Genomic DNA, 20,182 nt, shown 5'->3' with positions numbered 1-20,182 from the left:
AACCTGACTGCCTAGATCGCTGTTAGGATACTAGATTGCCTTGTAGCTGGTCCTATTTCCCAAGATCTGAAGAGGCCCTGCAAGCTGAAGCCCAACATCTTGCCATAAACTTCCAAGGGCTCACCACTGCAGCAGAATTCTCCCTGGACAAGCTGTGTTTGGATCACTAAATGAGTCCAGTGAAACGTTCAGGTGACACATGCTCTTTTACAAGATGTAACCAAGACAGTGGACATCACCAAGAACAGCAACATCCAGACTGGAGAATTTTAAGAAATAGAGTACTGCCGAACAACCTTCTCCAACCTCTTGGAGTCCATTGGACTAGCTGCCCTCAGAACTCAGCTTCTGGCTCTTTACCTTAATATAACATTCAATGCTAATATTTACCTTTTTAACTTTAGACATCCCTCTTTCAAGATGCCTGATCTCCAGTACTCTAAAATAATTGATCTTTGCTACCACTTCTCAAAGATGGTTCAACTGGTTTTACAGGAATAGCATTAACAAGAACCCTTGTATTGCTGGAAGAGGGACCTTGAGAGTTGATTCTTGTCTAACACTTGGAAATGAATTTGTACTTCCTTTTGACCTTTCCCAGGTTCTTCTATTAATCATTGCTAGTGGCTTGTTAGTTCCATGTTCCTTACCAGGACCTCTTGTCATAAAATAACTCATGCAAATGGTTACTGTGGTGGCTGGCCAGGGTGGGCAGTTTCAGTCAGTGTTTTCTCTAACAACTACTTTTCTGCAACACCTGGAAGACTGTTTCTTAGATCCTAATTTTCCCTCTCAAGAGGTTTATAATTACCTCTGAGTTGTTCAGCAATGAATGATGCCTGTCTGGGAAAAAGGGTTCTAACAATGTTGAATTATTTTCTGAAACTTGTGTTGTCAGAAAGTTGCAATAGTTAAGAAATCCCTACATTACTGTATATAAAATAAACAAGGTCCTACTGTGTAGCACAGGGAACTATATTCAATACCTTGTGGTAGCCTATAATGGAAAAGAATTTGAAAAAATATTCAGTTATGTATATGTGTGTGTGCATAACTGAATCACTTTGCTGTACACCAGAAAATAACACAGCCTGTAAATCAAGTATATTTCAATAAAATAAAATAAAAATGAATGTCAAAAGCCCAAACTCCAAAACCAACCAACCAAACAAAAAAGAAACCTGCCCCTTCATCCTTCCTTTGTATACTCCAAGATCCATTTCCATCCTTTCTCCCATAAGACTTGTAGATTACTTTCTTATTTATCTGCTCTATAAAACCCAAATTCTCTTCCTTTTTATGAGATGCTTTTCATTAATGAAAGTTGTCCTTGTTGCAATAGCCTGAACAAAATCATATCCTTAATTATCTTATACAATTTGTCACACTCTCATTTCTATGGTTGAGTTCTCTCAATTTCTTTACTTCTCTGAGCCTCAGTTTCCCCATCTATAAAGGACCATTATGTCCACCTCCAAATGATATGACGGTTGAGGCAATACACAAGAAAGAACAAGCTAGTCTAATAGCAAGTGGTCAGTAAGTAATAGTCCTTTTCCCTAGAGGAAAACAATCTCAATGCAATTGGTAGCCAGAGTGGAAACTGTGGTGACTCAAGATCGAAAGAGCAGATAAAACTAAGGAGGGTCTTGGAATGCAGGAACAGAAAAACCCGACCCTTATTGTCCTTCCCTCCCCTATGCTATAACTATTAATGGATTTCAGGTCCCCCTAAGCAGTGTAACCTGTCTCGCTTCCTATCTCATAGGGAGAAGGTATTTGCCTTATTCTTTCCCCCCACCGAGTATATGTGCCTCATCCAATTGGCAAATGACTGGCAAGATCCCTATCCAACTCTTTGTACCCTGGGTCTAAAAGTGGACTGAGGACCCCTGTTCAATGTCGCTTCTCCCTTGAGCTGGCCAGCTCTTCTAACAGTGTCTCCCACTCTAATAAACTTCATTTCCCTCTCATACTGTCTCATGTGTGGAAATTCTTTTCCTACCTATGCCAGGACCACGACATTTTTGGTGGCCCATATGGGGACTTGGGGCCTCTTCCCCACCCCCTCACTTCTTCTTTCTCAAAGCAACCTTCTGCAAACAGGCAAGTGTTGTGGGAGAAACTGAGGAACTCTGGCCGGGGTTATCCTCTGGTATATTCCAAAGGCTTCACTGCTCACTGCTCACTGCGCCCCACTGCTGCTCAAATGGGTGAGGGTTGCTCCTTTGTCTTCTTTCCAACTGAGGATTAAGCCAACCAATATTATGTGGGCATGGGTCAGGCACTTAAAAGCCATTAGACACCTGTCACGTGAAGACTCCCATGTGAGGATAAGGGGGAGGTGGAACAGATCAGGCCACAAGGGCATCCGCCCCCAGCAAGACAACTCCCATGCACCATGTCAGGCACATAATGGCTGAAGCAAAGCAAAGAATATTGTCCCCTGGCCACCACCTCCTCAATAGGCTTATAAGGCAAATTCCTCAGCCTTCTTCCCTGTCGCTTTCACTTCTTTCCCTTTCAGTCCGGATTGATTTACAGGAGCCTAGGTGTTGCCTCTGAGCCATCCCAAGAGTGCCTTTCATGTTTCAGGGAATCTCCAAACAGTGAGTCACCCTGGTGCTCCTGGGAATCTCTGTCTTTCTCTGTCCAGGTCACATGCTGCCTTAGCTGCATGGTTCTCAGGGGTCACCTCTCACTGTCGGACATGACTGTTGGGAAGGTCAGCCATTTTTATGCCATTAGTGGCACGGAGAGATCACTGGGACAAAGGGACACCTTTCTGTCAGCCGGTGACTCTCAGTATCCCCATTCTGTGGTAGGTAGGCTAAGAGTGGGTTCTGGTATGTCCTGGGAGCCTCTCTCAGACTCACCCCTTGGCTACATTCTCAGAAATGGGAAAAATTTGACCTTGTAAAGGGCCTGGCCTCGACACAAACTAGGGGACCCCCGCCCCTCAAAATGGCCTCTGAATGGCACATTAGCTTTTGCCGAAAGCAGAGAAAGGACTCAGAGTTTCCTTACATTCAGTGCTTCATGGCCCTCAGCCAGAATCCAGATTTCAGGGACTCATGCCTCATGTGTCTTTCTGGTGCTTCCTTACCTCCTGATCACCTCTGACTCTCTCCATCAGATTTCCTGCTGCTACTACTGCTGCTGCTAAGTCGCTTCAGTCGTGTCCAACTCTGCGACCCTGGAGACGGCAGCCCACCAGGCTCTCCGGTCCCTGGGATTCTCCAGGCAAGAACACTGGAGAGGGTTGCCATTTCCTTCTCCAGTGCATGAAAGTGAAAGTGAAGTCGCTCAGTCGTGTCTGACTCTTCGAGACCCCATGGACTGCAGCCTACCAGGCTCCTCCGTCCATGGGATTTTCCAGGCAAGAGTGCTGGAGTGGGGTGCCATCGCCTTCTCCCAATCAGATTCCTAGATGACCCCTACTCAACCTTTCATATCCGCAAGATCTCTAGAAAACGATTCTGAGGTTCCCTTTGGTCCAGGTCTTTCTCCTATATTCAAAAGCCTGAAGGATTAAAAAACTCTCCTAACATTCTAAAGGATGTTCTAACTACATTTATCTCATGGGTGTGGAGGGAACCAAGCTTTCCCCACTCCTGAACATCCTAAAGAATTCCCTTCTAACTACTCCTGTTTCTCAGGGTAGAGAAGGACCAAGCTTCCCCCACTCCTGCAAACTCCCTTAACCCTTCAGATTCTTCTGATGGGACAAAGACCTCACTTCCCACCAGAGGGACAATCCAAGATTTTTATCAGCTGATATCACCTGATATCAGAGTCAATTCGAGCACTATTTGGTCTATATTTTAGCTATAAAACTATGACTACAGAAAGGAGATATGACTTTTTGACACAGGATGGCCATGATATTCTTTAGACTCTGGAAAAATCTGGTTAAAATGAAAATTATATTTTCTTGGAAATTGCAAAGCCAATACTTTTTGCATATGCAATTAAAGAAACTAGACTCTTAGCTGTGACCAGTGCACTAAGGGCAGGCGGCTGCGACCGGTGCAGCGGCCGAGAGGAGCTGCCCCACGTCCGAGGTCAGGGCTGAAGCCAGGAGGACCCCAGGCCCAAAGGGTGGTGGCCAAGAGGAGTTGCCCCACGTCAGAGGTCAGGGGCAGTGGCCGAGAGTGCCAGGCTGTGGCGGCACAGGAACAGCCTAGAGGAGCTACCCCACATCCAAGGTCAGGGGCGGCAGCCAGGAGGAACAACCCCATGACCAAGGAGCGGTGGCTACGCAGGCGCCTGAGGCCCTAGAGGAGCTATCCCACACTGAAGATCAGGAAGGGCAGCGGTGAGGAGATACCCTTCATCCAAGGTAAGAGAAACCCAAGTAAGATGGTAGGTGTTGCAAGAGGGCATCAGAGGGCAGACACGCTGAAACCATACTCACAGAAAACTAGTCAATCTAATCACACTAGGACCACAGCCTTGTCTAACTCAATGAAACTAAGCCATGCCCTGTGGGGCCACCCAAGACGGGTGGGTCATGGTGGAGAGGTCTGACAGAATGTGGTACACTGGAGAAGGGAATGGCAAACCACTTTAGTATTCTTGCCTTGAGAACCCCATGAACAGTATGAAAAGGCAAAATGATAGGATACTGAAAGAGGAACTCCCCAGGTCAGTAGGTGCCCAATATGCTACTGGAGATCAGAGGAGAATAACTCTAGAAAGAATGAAGGGATGGAGCCAAAGGAAAAACAATACCCAGCTGTGGATGTGACTGGTGATAGAAGCAAGATCCGATGCTGTAAAGAGCAATATTGCATAGGAACCTGGAATGTCAGGTCCGTGAATCAAGGCAAATTGGTAGTGGCCAAACAAGAGATGGCAAGAGTGAACGTCAACATTCTAGGAATCAGCGAACTAAAATGGACTGGAATGGGTGAATTTAACTCAGATGACCATTATATCTACTACTGTGGGCAGGAATCCCTCAAAAAAAAAAATGTAGTAGCCATCATGGTCAACAAAAGAGTCCGAAATGCAGTACTTGGATGCAATCTCAAAAATGACAGAATGATCTCTGTTCGTTTCCAAGGCAAACCATTCAGTATCATGGTAATCCAAGCCTATGCCCCAACAAGCAATGCTGCAGAAGCTGAAGTTGAATGGTTCTATGAAGACGTACAAGACCCTTTAGAACTAACACTCAAAGAAGATGTCCTTTTCATTATAGGGGACTGGAATGCAAAAGTAGGAAGTCAAGAAACACCTGGATAACAGGCAAATTTGGCCTTGAAATGCGGAATGAAGCAGGGCAGAGACTAATAGAGTTTTGCCAAGAAAATGAACTGGTCATAGCAAACACCCTCTTTCAACAACACAGGAGAAGACTTTACACATGGACATCACCAGATGGTCAACATCGAAATCAGATTGATTATATTCTTTGCAGCCAAAGATGGAGAAGCCCTATGCAGTCAGCAAAAGCAACACCAGAAGCTGAATGTGGCTCAGATCATGAACTCCTTATTACCAAATTCAGACTCAAATTGAAGAAAGTAGGAAAAACCACTACACCATTCAGGTATGACCTAAATCAAATCCCTTATGATTATACAGTGGAAGTGAGAAATAGATTTAAGGGCCTAGATCTGATAGATAGAGTGCCTGATGAACTATGGAATGAGGTGTGTGACATTGTACAGGAGACAGGGATCAAGACGATCCCCATGGAAAAGAAATGCAAAAAAGTAAAATGGCTGTCTGGGGAGGCCTTACAAATAGCTGTGAAAAGAAGAGAGGTGAAAAAGAAAGGAGAAAAGGAAAGATATAAGCATTTGAATGCAGAGTTCCAAAGAATAGCAAGAAGAAATAAGAAAGCCTTCTTCAGGGATCAATGCAAAGAAATAGAGGAAAAGAACAGAAAGGGAAAGACTAGAGATCTCTTCAAGAAAATTAGAGATACCAAGGGAACATTTCATGCAAAGATGGGCTTGGTAAAGGACAGAAATGGTATGGACCTAACAGAAGCAGAAGATATTAAGAGGAGGTGGCAAGAATACACAGAAGGACTGTACAAAAAAGATCTTCATGACCCAGATAATCATGATGGTGTGATCACTCATCTAGAGCTAGACATCCTGGAATGTGAAGTCAAGTGGGCCTTAGAAAGCATCACTAGAAACAAAGCTAGTGGAGGTGTTGGAATTCCAGTTGAGCTGTTTCAAATCCTAAAAGTTGATGCTGTGAAAGTGCTGCACTCAATATGCCAGCAAATCTGGAAAAGTCAGCAGTGGCCACAGGATTGGAAAAGGTCAGTTTTCATTCCAATCCCAAAGAAAGGCAATGCCAAAGAATGCTCAAACTACCACACAATTGCACTCATCTCACATACTAGTAAAGTAATGCTCAAAATTCTCCAAGCCAGGCTTCAGCAATGCGTGAACCATGAACGCCCTGATGTTCAGGCTGGTTTTGGAAAAGACAGAGGAACCAGAGATCAAATTGCCAACATCCGCTGGATCATGGAAAAAGCAAGAGAGTTCCAGAAAAACATCTATTTCTGCTTTATTGACTATGCCAAAACCTTTGACTGTGTGGATCACAATAAACTGTGGAAAATTCTGAGAGAGGTGGGAATACCAGACCACCTGACCTGCCTCTTGAGAAATCTGTATGCAGGTTAGTAACCAACTATTAGAACTGGACATGGAACAACATACTGGTTCCAAATAGGAAAAGGAGTATGTCAAGGATGTATATTGTCACCCTGCTTATTTAACTTGTATGCAGAGTACATCAAGAGAAACGCTGGACTGGAAGAAACACAAGCTGGAATCAAGATTGCTGGGAGAAATATCAATAACCTCAGAGGAACTAAAAAGCCTCTCGATGAAAGTGAAAGAGGAGAGTGAAAAAGTTGGCTTAAAGCTCAACACTCAGAAAACTAAGATCATGGCATCCAGTCCCATCACTTCATGGGAAATAGATGGGGAAACAGTGGAAAAGCAGTGTCAGACTTTATTTTTGGGGGCTCCAAAATCACTGCAGATGTTGGATTGCAGCCATGAAATTAAAAGATGCTTACTCCTTGGAAGAAAAGTTATGACCAACCTAGATAGCATATTCAAAAGCAGAGACATTACTTTGCCGACTAAGGTCCGTCTAGTCAAGGCTATGATTTTTCCTATGGTCATGAATGGATGTGAGAGTTGGACTGTGAAGAAGGCGGAGCAACGAAGTATTGATGTGTTTGAACTGTGGTGTTGGAGAAAACTCTTGAGATCCTTTGGACTGCAAGGAGATCCAACCAGTCCATTCTGAAGGAGATTGGTCCTGGGATTTCTTTGGAAGGAATGATGCTAAAGCTGAAACTCCAGTACTTTGGCAACCTTATGCGAAGAGTTGACTCATTGTAAAGCCTCTGATTCTGGGAGGGATTGGGGCAGGAGGGGAAAGGGACGACAGAGGATGAGATGGCTGGATGGCATCACTGACTCGATGGACCTGAGTCTGAGTGAACTCTGGGAGTTGGTGATGGATAGGGAGGCCTGGCGTGCTGCGATTCATGGGGTCGCAAAGAGTCAGACACGACTGAGCACTGAACTGAACTGAGAGAAAAGCTTGAAGTTAACCCCTTCAATGCCCTTGCAACACACAACCAGCTTTGACTGAGACCCCAACCCTGGCCAAATTAGAACTGCAAGCCAAACAATAAAAAGGAATGGGAGGTGTGTGGATGTGTGTGAAAGAGACGTTTTAAATCTCAAGCAAAAAACTATGAGATCTCTGTCTCTCTGGATTTATGTATGTCTCAGTGTGTGTCTTTTTTTTTTTTTTTTTTTTTAAATAATATCGCTGTAGTTGTAAATGAGTTCTAATTTAATTGACCTAAAGAAAAGTAAGCACTTAGAAATCAAACAATTCTAAATACAAGAGAAATTAACTTAAATGAATTTCAGATTCATGTGAACTGGGAAATATTCAGTATTAAGTATCTAGTATTAATGTTTGTTTGCTATTCTTATTATATAGGCATGTCTAAGTATCATTAACATTAAGCATAATATTTTCATTATGCTTTGGTTTTTTAGAAGTTAAATATTGTTATATCTGCTACAAGTTTTTTAGCAAGGAAAGTACCTCTAGAAAAAGAAAAATACTCCTAAAAAATGTAAATGAGATATGAGCTTTTAGATCAACTATTAAGAATAATTATACTTTAGAAATCTCTGTCTAAAATTGTCTTTCCAGATTTTGGTAACCTGAATTTCTAGGGTTGTGCTAAACTAAATGATGGAACTTACTGAATAATTAGGTCATTTTCCAAATAAGATAAGATTCTGAAACATTCATTACTGAACACTAACTTCCTGTTACAGAGAAACTAGAGATTTTGGACTATTAATGAATGTTTGGTGCTATCCTGAGATGTTTTCCAGAAAATTTTAAAGAAATTATCACTGGTGTATATGTTCACTTTCACTCTATAGAATGCTAGTGTAAAGGTCAGTTCTTGGTTGTTTAAGGAAAGTGGGATGTGTATTTTCAGTAAAGAGGGTATGAGGAATGAAATTACATTTTGTAAAGGGAAAAGAAAGTAGGTCTGACTTATAAGTGGCTATTTCAGGATGGGAAACAAAGTAATGGGTACAGATAGTGATAGGAAGGTTTTATGGAAAGTGGACACCAGGGGAAGAGTTTTGTGCATAAATACACATTTTCTTGAGATGTTGAATTGCCTTTGATAATAGATTTTAAATTTCTTTACCTCTGAAGTGATATGGTCTATGTTTACCTTTGAAATCTTCTTTAATACTTTGGCTAAGTGAATATATTGTTTCACAGTGATCTATATGATTCTATCTGACTGTTATAAACCCTTTTGATATTTATTGACAAAACTTCCTAAATAACTTAACTTCTAGGTAGCTTTGGGATGCTTTAGAGGGCCCCTGAGACACCCCAAAGAGCTATTAAACTACCTGGGTTAATTGGACATGTTAAAGTACATGGGAAGTACTGTTGAAGGGGTGATAAATCTTAACAGTTTATATTGTATGTTTGATGTTACTAATATACATATCCTAGAAATTATGTGAAATTCATAAAAATCTTATATGTCCTGGTAAAATGTTGTCAGTTATAATTCTAGTTATCATGTTAAAGTGTTACTAGTCACAGCAATGACCAGGTTACTTTGTCAATTACAATTTAATCAAGTTTAAAACATGCCTTCTATGATTTCACTCTAATGACTTTGCAGGAATACTGCTGCTTCAGGATTTATGGGAAAGAATTTTCTAATATTAACCAATAAATAAAAATGTTGTTTGTTTTTTTATCTGGAAAACTGGTAACACACTGGATTTACTCTACTCTCTATGTTAAGAGAACAAAGTTTTCTTAGAATGCAGCTTTTGATAATGGATTATGAATTTCTTTGCCTTTAAGGGATTTATATATTTTTAAAAAATCTTTTGTTCCTTTGATAAAGTAAATAAGCATGATTTAGGATTATGGTACATATAGACAAAGCTCATTCTGCTTCTACAAAAAATAAGGCCTCACTGTTAGACTTTTGCTATCCTGATGTCCTTAAAACATGGCAACAGTATACTCCTAAATTGGGGAATTAAAAATAGGTGAACAATAGCTGTAACTCAAAGAGTCAGGGCTGTGGGAAATCCAAGGTGGCCTCGTGGCTTTTCCTTGCTTCCTGACAAACTTCATTTTTATCTGATGGGTTAAAGCCTTCCCTGGCTACAGGGTTAATGCCCTCACAATGACAAAAAATTATATTTCACTTAATATTAAGTTCTAGCTTTGCTGGTTTAGTACGACTCATTTCTGAGATAGTTCCTTGTTGTTATGTTATATTGCTAAAAGATTTAATTAATTAAGTTATTTAAAATGACATTCTAAGTTTGTTTCTAAAGCTTATCTCAATAACTAATCTTTGGATAAAGGTCAGAGGCTCCATGATGGACACCAGGAGATTAACACCTGGTTATAATCATTTATCTAAGTCAGATGACCTGGGGTATACTGGGCTATACTTAATGAAAGTTCTTGACTTAAATTCTTGCTTACAACCTTACTAATACTTGCTAGCTATATTATTTTCTATGTCACTTGTTTCAGAAGTGTTTCTTATGTTACTAAATGCTTGCCTGAGCCTGTGATAAAATGCTGATATGCAGTTCCATATGAGATCAATGATTGCAACAATGTAACTCTAGATATGGGAAGAAGCAACAAGAGGGAATAGTTTCCTGGACCAAGAAGCTAGTAAGACAGGTATGGTCCAGAGACTTTTGCTACTCGCAAGGCCTGGTCCAATAATAGCACACTGAGTGACCTCTCAATGGGATCTTCCCGAGACCTGGGAATGAACCTTCCCAGCACCGTGGGACACAGTGGGCATGAAATGCCCCCCAAACATGGTCAAATATGCGGCTATGAAGGGACCCTGCTGGCTGGAAGTTGGTGCTTGCCAGCTATCTCTACAAAGATTACATCATGACCATTCCAAGCTGTTGACCTTCAACACCCCTTGAAAGGAGTTCAGGGTGGAGATCAGAAATAAGGCACCCTGTGCCCTGGGAAAAACCCAGAAGAACCGGCCTTCAGAGAGTCAGATGCTTTCAGGTAAAGGTTTTTCTGAGCACAAATTCCTGCATCTTCTCTCACCCAGAGAAGCACTAATGTCACAAACCAATCTGGTCCCGGTTCTCCTGGCTAGCCCCTGAGCAGCTTTTCTATCTCTGTTAATCTTTGGGCCATATATCTTTAAATTTCTCATTAAGTTGGTTTCTTCCAGAATACAACAAATCTCCAAGTGATAGTTTGACAAGAATATTCCTGGCCAACATCCAGACAATGCTGAAACAAGCCACCTTATTATTCCGTGGACTCTCCTCTCCCTCCATAAACGCACCCTGACAGAAAGCAGGCAATGAGAACCCAGAGCCCCATGATGCCCCTAGAGCCCGAAGAAACCAGAGTGGTCATCGCCCCTTTTCCTTTGAGATTGAGTTCCCAAGCACCTGCGAAGGGAAATAGGTAGATAGTTAGACTTGAGCAGAGTATCAACAGGGGCCAAAGAATTGGTCCTAGAAGTAAAGAGAGGGAGGAACGTGGTGACCCAAGGACGAAAGAGCAGATGAAACCAAGGAGGGTCTTGGAATGCAGGAACAGAAAAACCCGACCCTTATCATCCTTCCCTCCCCTATGTTGTAACTATTAATGGATTTCAGGTCCTCCTGAGAAGCATAACCTGTCTCCCCTCCTATCCCATAGGGAGAAGGTATTTGCCTTACTCTTCCCCCTACCGAGTATATGTGCTCATCCAATCAGCAAATGACTGCCAAGACCCCTATCCCACTCCTTGTACCCTGGGTCTAAAAGTGGACTGAGGACCCCTGTTTAATGTTGCTTCTCCCTTGAGCTGGCCTGCTGTTCTAACAGCGTCTCACACTCTAATAAACTTTATTTCCCTAACATTCTGTCTCATTTCTGGAAATCCTTTTCCAACCCACACACGGAGCATGACTTAGATGATATAGATATAGGACAGACTTACTAATAGATGGTATAGATACAGTGCAACTGAGTAGGGCTCTAGGGGCCCTTCTTCAGACAAGCCTTTCCTGATGCCTTGTGCTGTATCTCCTCTCTTAAGTACCTAGATTTGATGCACATTTCCTGAGTTGTTTTGCAGATGTGAAAATCCCTCCACAGAATAGAAGACACTAACTACTTGACAACGAAGAGCATACAGCCTCAGGCCTCCCGGAGCCTAAGGACAGATAATGTTAACCCCCATGACAACACCCTGTTCCTTCCCCAAACCAGCAGATCACTCCTGCAACCCTCACCTCTCACCTGGCTTTTAAAAGTGCTTTGCTAAACTCTTAAGGGAGTTTGGGCTTTTAGGGTGTGAGCCACCTGTCTCCTTGCATAGCCCTGCAACAAACCTTTCTCTGCTTCAGACTCTGATGTTTCAGTTTGTTTGACCTCAGTGTGCATGCACAGGAACTTGTGTTAACAGTAGAATAAGTGCACTTGATATAGATATGGAATAGATGGAAATAATAGAAACATAGAATAGATGTAGTTCGTATAGATGTAGATGTAGAAGAGATGTGGAGATGATACAGATATAGAATACATATAGTTGATAAAAATATGGATGTGTGATATAGACACAGAGTAGATGTAGATGACTTAGATATAGAATATATGTATATATCAAGCTACGAGAAGCAGCCTCCATGTGCTCGTCTTCGTTTCCTGACTGTCGCCTTTTTAAGTGTGGCAGATTCATGTTGATGCATGGCAAAACCAATAAATATTGTAAAGTAAAAAAAAAAAAATTTTTTTTTTAAGTTCTTTTAAAATTAATGTCAGATGAAGGAAAGTAGGAGCATGAGAAGAATAGTAAAAAGACTTAAATGGCTTTATAAATAAAGCACCTGATAGCAAGGGGTTAAACAACCATTTGTACTTAGGAAAACAGAAGGAAGCAAGGTAAGAATCTGCTGTGTCAGTGAAATCTTAAGAGGAAGATAAGATAAGATAAGATAAGAAAAAAACAAAACCACGAAAGGGATTAGGAGAATAATAAAGGCTTTTTTGTATACTTGCCCCAGCAGAGAAGGCAAGAACGGTGCAGGTGTAAGCCCACTGACAAATGCAGGCATATTAAACAAATGATTAGCTTCACTCTGAGCTTCACTCACAGAGAAAAAGACAGAGAAGCAGCAGTGGACAAGGTCAGACAGTGGTGGGGGCTGCTGGAACAGGGGAGGGCTTGGGCAGCTGGGATCCAGGTAATTTAGCAGGGCCCCCGATTTCCAGAGAGCCCAGGGAATTGGTAATGAATCAGACTGTCACAGCAGACTCGTCAGCAGGAATAGCAAGGTGGGGCCTTAGGGGCTGCAGAGAGCAAAAGTGCAACTCGAACTTCTCAAAGAGCTTCCCTGGTGGCTCAGAGGTTAAAGCGTCTGCCTGCAATGCAGGAGACCAGGGTTCAATCCCTGGGTTGGGAAGATTCCCCTGGAGAAGGAACTGGCAACCCACTCCAGTATTCTTGCCTGGAGAATAAAGGCCTGGGAAGTGAGTGGCCAGTGCCAAGAAATGGCAGCACCAGTGTATCTGAGTGCACAGTCCATGGAGAATATATGTAAACATATTCTCTCTGCGAGATAATGTTACCTAAGCCAAGGCTGATACGTTTCAGCCAAGGCTGATATGTTTCAACAACTCCATAAAGAAATAAATACATAGGATAAAGTATACCAGTTATGAAGTTGGTATGTTTGTATAATTGAACTAGAGTGATAACAAAGTAGAACAAGTCAGAACTCAGGGGGCTATATCCCATTTCCTGTTGTTACTGAAAACAAATACCTCTCATTTATGATTGAATCCCAGGGACAGGGGAGCCTGGTGGGCTGCCGTCTGTGGGGTCGCACAGAGTCAGACACGACTGAAGCGACTTAGCAGCAGCAGCATAGGCCAGGTACTAGTGCTAAAGCATTCTACAATACATATAAAAAACTCCTTTAACCCTCAGGACCGTGGGCTTCCCTGGTGGTTCTGCTGGTAAAGAATCCGCGGCAAAGTGGAAGACCTGGTTTTGATCCCTGGGTTGGGAAGATCCCCTGGAGAAGGAAATGCTACCCACTCCAGTATTTGTGAAGAGTCGGACACAACTGAGCAACTTTCACAACCCTCAGAACATCCTTATGGTGTAAGTTTATTTTCATTTTACAAGTATGAAAACTGGAACTCAAAGAGATGAAATATATTTTCTAAATTCATGTCTCTCATACATGGCAGAGGAAAGACAACCCAGGTTTGTGTGCCCCCAAACATGCCTCAGTCCATGATTCCCAGCTCACAGTGGAACCCAAAACAGGTCGCTTTACTTCCTATAGTTTTGGGGGTTATTTCATCTTTTTTTTTTTTTTTTTTTTCATTTGTGCTATAGTAATGGGGATGGGATGTCACTAGAAGTCCTTCAACAGCATGCAGGTGGCATCTATGGTACAAAGAACAAAGGCTTAGAATTTGGGTTGTTGTTGTTCACGCACTCAGTCGTTTCCAACTCTTTGCAGCCCTATGGACTGCAGCACACACCAGGCTTCCCTATCCTTCACCATCTCCTGAAGCTTGCTCAAACTAGCACCAGGATGCTGGATAACCCATTTGTGCCTCAGTTTCCTCATATAATTAGAGAGGGAAAATCACACCTAACTCATAGGGCTGTTGTAGAATTCAATGTGATATACCAGTAGGTGCCCAGTTGTTTTAAGATTCTATACTTTTAGTCCAAAATAAATTGACCTGATTGTAATTACATGAAAACTGAAAGATAAAATGGTAATTTATGAAAGAAAATTTTTAAAAAAATAAATGTATTAAATTTACTGAAAAATCATTAACTAAGTACATTATATACAGTGTGAGATGCTGTAATAATAAATTGCTTTAAAGGTGGCATTCAGACTTTGATACTCCACACTTTAGAAAGAAAAGTTATAAAGGTTTTATTCTCTTGTCACTCAGAGTTGAATTCTGAATCTAAGAGCAGGTTTCAGAGCCTCTGAAGATACTGAGGAAATTATCTTTCAAAAGGAATCTGTTTTCAATGAGGTAAAACAGAGCATTACTCAATACTTTCGATAAAGGAAGTGCTGTCATGCAATAGAAATATTTGGGGAAATTTATTCTGTTTTGTCCTAAGACAATGAATTTATATATTTTTAGCTGCAGCCAACATTTATCTTCATAATTTCTTTCTCATACCAATTTAAAATCCTTTATTAGCTATCATTTACTTCAAGAAAGCAGATGAAATCATAAATTGAATTTAAGTAGTTTCTTGATGTTCTTTATAGTACTTGATTTGGTCAAAATCAGTCCTCCCTTTAATCAATTATTGCAAAATCCTCATAGGGAGACAAACAGGAACTGCCAGATGGCTGAATAGGAAAAAAACTCAAACTTCATTCCTCATCCAAAAATGTAAAAATGAAGGAAATAGTAACCAAGATTAACATCTTCCATTTCCCAATGATACAATGGTCTGAGAAAAGAATAATTTCAGTTGATGTTTACTGAGCACTGATATTGATGTTTTGCCAAGATGTGGGATTGAAAGTGAGAGTGAGAGTGAAAGCCACTTAGTCATGCCAACTCTTCGCGACCCTATGGACTATACAGTCCGTGGAATTCTCCAGGCCAGAATACTGGAGTGGGTAGCCATTCCCTTCTCCAGGGGATCTTCCCAACCCAGGAATCAAACTGAAGTCTCCTGCATTGCAGACAGATTCTTTCCCAGCTGAGTTACTAGGAATTAACAGATACAAACTGTTATATATAGAATGTTTAAACAACAAGTCCCTACTGTATAACACAGGGAACCATATTCAATATTTTGTGATAAACCATAATGGAAAAGAATATGAAAAAGAATATATTTATGTATAATTGAGTCATTTTGCTGTTTAGCAGTAATTAACACAACATTGTAATTCAACAATACTTCAATAAGTTTTTAAAAAAGAATAAAAAGAGTTCATATTGCTCAAATGTATCATCACATTTAATGAAAAAGCTGGCTTAAAACTAAATATTAAAAAATCTTTTTAAAAATTTAAATTTATTTATTTAAATTGGAGGCTAATTACTTTACAATATTGTATTGGTTTTGCCATACATCAACATGAATCCGCCACGGGTGTACACATGTTCCCCATCCTGATCATGGCATCCGGCCCCATTACTTCATGACAAATAGAAGGGGAAAAGGTGGAAGCACTGACAGATTTCTTCTTCCTGGAAAATCACTAAAATCACTGTTTTGAATGTGACTGCAGCCATGAAATCAGAAGATGACTATTCTTGGCAGGAAAGGTATGATAAACATAGACAGTGTGTTGAAAAGCAGAAATATCACTCTGCCAACAAAGGTCTGTATAGTCAAGGCTATGGTCTTCTCAATGGTCATGTATTGTTGTCAGAGCTGGACCATAAGAAGACAGAGCACCAAAGAACTGATGCCTTCAAACTGCGGTGCTGGGGAATACTCCTGAGAGTCCCTCGGACAGCAGGGAGATCAAACTAGTCAATCTTAAAGGAAAACAACCCTGAATACTCACTGGAAGAACTGATGTTGAAGCTGAAGCTCCAGGATTTTGGTCACCTGATGCAAACAGCCAACTCATTGGAAAAATCCCTGATGCTGGGAAAGATTGAGGTCAGGAGAAGAGGGCATCAGAGAATGAGATGGCTGGATGGCATCACTGATGCAATGGACATGAACCTGGGCAAACTCTAGGAGATGGTGAGGAACTGGGAGGTCTGGCATGCTGCAGTCCATGGAATTGCAGAGTCAGACATGACTGGGCAACTGAACAACAACCACATCATTACATTTAATGCTCAAAACTACTCTGAGGAGAGTGGTGACTGTTTCCCTCATTTTATATCAGATGAGATTGAGGCACAGAGAAGTAGATAGCTTCCCAGGAGTTTTAAACCCGGGTAATCCTTCTCTGGAGCCCAAGCTTTTAACCAGCGTGCCATGGCCAGGTCACCTCTGGAGTGATCAGAGTTAGCCACCCTCCTGGTTCAGCCATGAATGTTCATTCTAAAGGCTTCCTCCAAGATTTTAATTATCCTTTTATAATATGGTATTTTCTTAGCAGTAAAAATGCTCATATCTATGTACCTCATTACTGCTCGCAATGCATTTGATATACAATGCATTTGAAGAGTCCTTAGAAACTTATAACATAGGCAGATGCAAAAAGTATGAATTTCAGATGAGAAAATAGGCTCAGAAGGATGAAATGACTTGCCAATGTCACCGAGTTTTACTGGTGACATAGAAAATGTTAAAACTAAGACTTTAGACTCTCACTCCAGGGTTTCTTATGCTATAGCAGCCTTTCCTGGGAAAAAAGCTGAAACCCTTGAATCTGCTGGTGGTTCTGTAACCAGGAACCTGCATATCACAGCACTTCTGGGACAGTAAGCTTGATTATCAGTAAGCACTTATTTTCTATCAGGGATTACATAAAGCATTTTATTTTTTTATTCTTGTTAAGCCACCTTCTCAGTGCTAGGATGTAAGTCTAATTAACACTTTTATTATAAAAGTGAGGAAACTGATTAAACAACCTCAGATTAAACAACTCATCCTAGGCTACATGGCAACTAAGTGATCTGAGAACCACATGACCCAAGCTGGACCTGATACTTGAACACAAATCCATTTGATTGCAAAACCAATATTCTCCAACACTTAAGACATGGAGGTGTCCTTCCAGAACCTACAGAACCATGATTTGTTTCCAACATAGCTCTGAAATGCTTACTAGTTATCTATTGATGTGTGACAACATCATAAAACACATTTATTATTTCACAGTTCCTGTGGGTCAAAAATCCAGATACTTATTGTCTGGATCCTCTGCAAGCCTGCAATTAAGCAATCTCTTGGGGCTGTGGTCTCATCTCAAAGTTTGACTGGGGAAAGAGCCCTTTCCAAGTTCACGTGGTGGTTGACAGGATTCAGGCACTTCAGGCTAGAGGATTGTGGGCCTCTGTTTCTTGCCAGCTGTTGACCCAAGTCTGCTCCCAATTCTTAGATGATTTTTGTCCAGAAGTCATTCACAGTTCCTTGATACATGGGCCTCCACCACATGGCCTCTTGCTACATCAAACACAGCAAGGTCTCCCAGAATGACAGTGTATGATCTTATGCAAAATAATTTTGAAAATATCTTATTGTCTTTGCAATATTCTGTTTGTAAGAAGCAAGTCACTGGTCCTGCCCACACTCAAAAAGGGAATTATACAAACTGTGAGTACCAGAGCTAGAGGTAAGGACAATTGAAACCATCCCAGAGTCTGGCTAGTCAAACCTACAAGTCTGAGAACACTTCTGATTTGATGGGGCCCCCTTCTCTTCTCAACGCATCTTCGAAGAGAAAATGAGAAAGATAATTTCTGCTTTTTTGATAAAAATTCAGAAACATCCATAACCCAAACCACAATATAAAGGAGAGTCTCCAGATTACAGGGCAGGTTTCATAGGGGTACTCAAAGGGAAAAGACACAATGCCTATGGCTTTAGAGTTTAGACAAAGCTGACAGAAAAGAATTCTGAAAACATTGGCATGGCATTAGGGACAAAACCATGGTACAGTAGCAAGATTTTCCATCATTTCTTTTTGGTAAAAATCTAGGGAAGTTGAGAAGGTAGGGCTAAATGAGGAATCACACAGACAAGCCATGTTTGCAAGAAGCAGTCTATCAGGATGGCAGGAGGAAAGAGAGAGGCTCTAAATTGGGCCTCTTCTACTGTGCCAACCTGGCTTGGCTGGGGAGAAAGGAACACTAGAGAAAAGCACTCATGCAGACAGTGTCATCATAGGGAAGCTTCCTGTCAGCCTGGATAGAGCTCTGGCCCTCTCAGACACACATGTTGTACAAATAACTAGTCCAGAAAAGATAAAGCTCATTCAAAGGTGGTTGCTTAAATAAGTGCAAGACTGTAAGGTAATTATAGGAGAAAAACAGAAGAAAAACAATAGGAAAAGTGAAAGCAGTTGGAAACATGTGCACAAGAAAACTTTTGTAACAGAGCAGATGGAAAATTTGACCAAACTTTATCACATTAAAAAAATAATAATAATAATAATGAAGTAATTACCTCCATGAAAATAACTCCATGAAAAGACTAGAGATCAAAGAGTTCAGAGAAAACATAACAAGACAATAAAAGTGGATAAAATATGAGTCAGTAAAAAAGAAGAGTAAAAACTATGACAAAAACACCAATTCAATTGAAAGAATCACAAATTTGAAGCGACTGTTGAAAACAGCAAGAATGTGAAGAATAGGATAGAGAAACAGCAAACAAAATAGGATGAACAACTTTTTAATGAAATAAAAGTAAGTAAGTGTTTAAAGAGGATTAGAGAGAACAAAGAAATATAAAACAATACATTATTAGTGACTTCAAAAATATAATCCAAATAAAGGGACAAAAACATTATTAATAGATATAAAACCTTACAATAATTAAAGAAAATTTGGCTCTATCTACTGAAAAGACAAACTGTCCTATAATTAACAGCAGAGGTGTTCTTATTGTTCAGCAAGTCATGTCTGACTCTTTGTGACCTTGTGGACTGCAGCATGCCAGGATTCCCTGTCTTTTACTATTTCCTAGAGTTTGCCCAAACTCATGTCCATTGAGTTGGTGATGCCATTCAACCATCTCATCCTCTGTCACCCCCTTATCTTACCCTTCTCTTACCCTTAATCTTTCCCAGAAGCAGAGTCTTTTTTAATGAGTCAGTTCTTCACATCAGGTGGCCAAAATACTGGAGCTTCAGCTTCAACATCAGTCCTTCCAATGAATATTCAGGGTTGATTTCCTTTAGCATTGACTGGTTTGATCTCCTTGCTGTCCAAGGGACTCTCAGAGTCTTCTCCAGCACCACAGTTTAAAAGCATTAATTCTTAGGCATTCAGCCTTCTTTATGGTCCAACTCTCACATCCATATACGACTACTGGAAAAAATCATAGCTTTGACTATATGGATACTGGTTGGCAAAGTGATAGCTCTGCTTTTTAATACACTGTCTCAGTTCAGTTCATTTCAGTTGCTCAGTCGTGTCTGACTGTTTGCAACCCCATGGACTACAGCACGCCAGGCTGCCCTGTTCATCACCAACTCCCAGAGCTTGCTCAAACTTATGTCTATTGAGTCAATGATGTTATCCAAACATCTCATCCTCTGTCATCCCCTTCTCCTCCTGCCTCTCCCAGCATCAGAGTCTTTTCCAATGAGTCAGTTCTTCACATCAGGTGGCCAAAGTACTGGAGCTTCAGCTTTAGCATCAGTCCTTCCAGTGAAAATTCAGGACTGATTTCCTTTAGGATTTGATCTGGTTTGATCTCTTGAGAAGACTCTCAAGAGTCTTCTCCAACACCACAGTTCAAAAGTTCAAATATGCTGTCTAGATTTGTCAAAGTTTTTCTTCCAAGGAGTAAGCATCTTTTAATTTCATGGAGAAAATCTCATAAAATCACAGGACTTTAAAAGTTAAAGAATCTTTGGAGCAGCTAGTCGAAAACTCTTGTCACTAAAAAAGAGGAGGAAAAAGAAGCTAAATAATATAG

This window comes from Budorcas taxicolor, chromosome 3 (assembly GCF_023091745.1).
Source record: "Budorcas taxicolor isolate Tak-1 chromosome 3, Takin1.1, whole genome shotgun sequence".
Classification (NCBI taxonomy): Eukaryota; Metazoa; Chordata; class Mammalia; order Artiodactyla; family Bovidae; genus Budorcas; species Budorcas taxicolor.
This window is presented reverse-complemented; position numbering follows the sequence as displayed.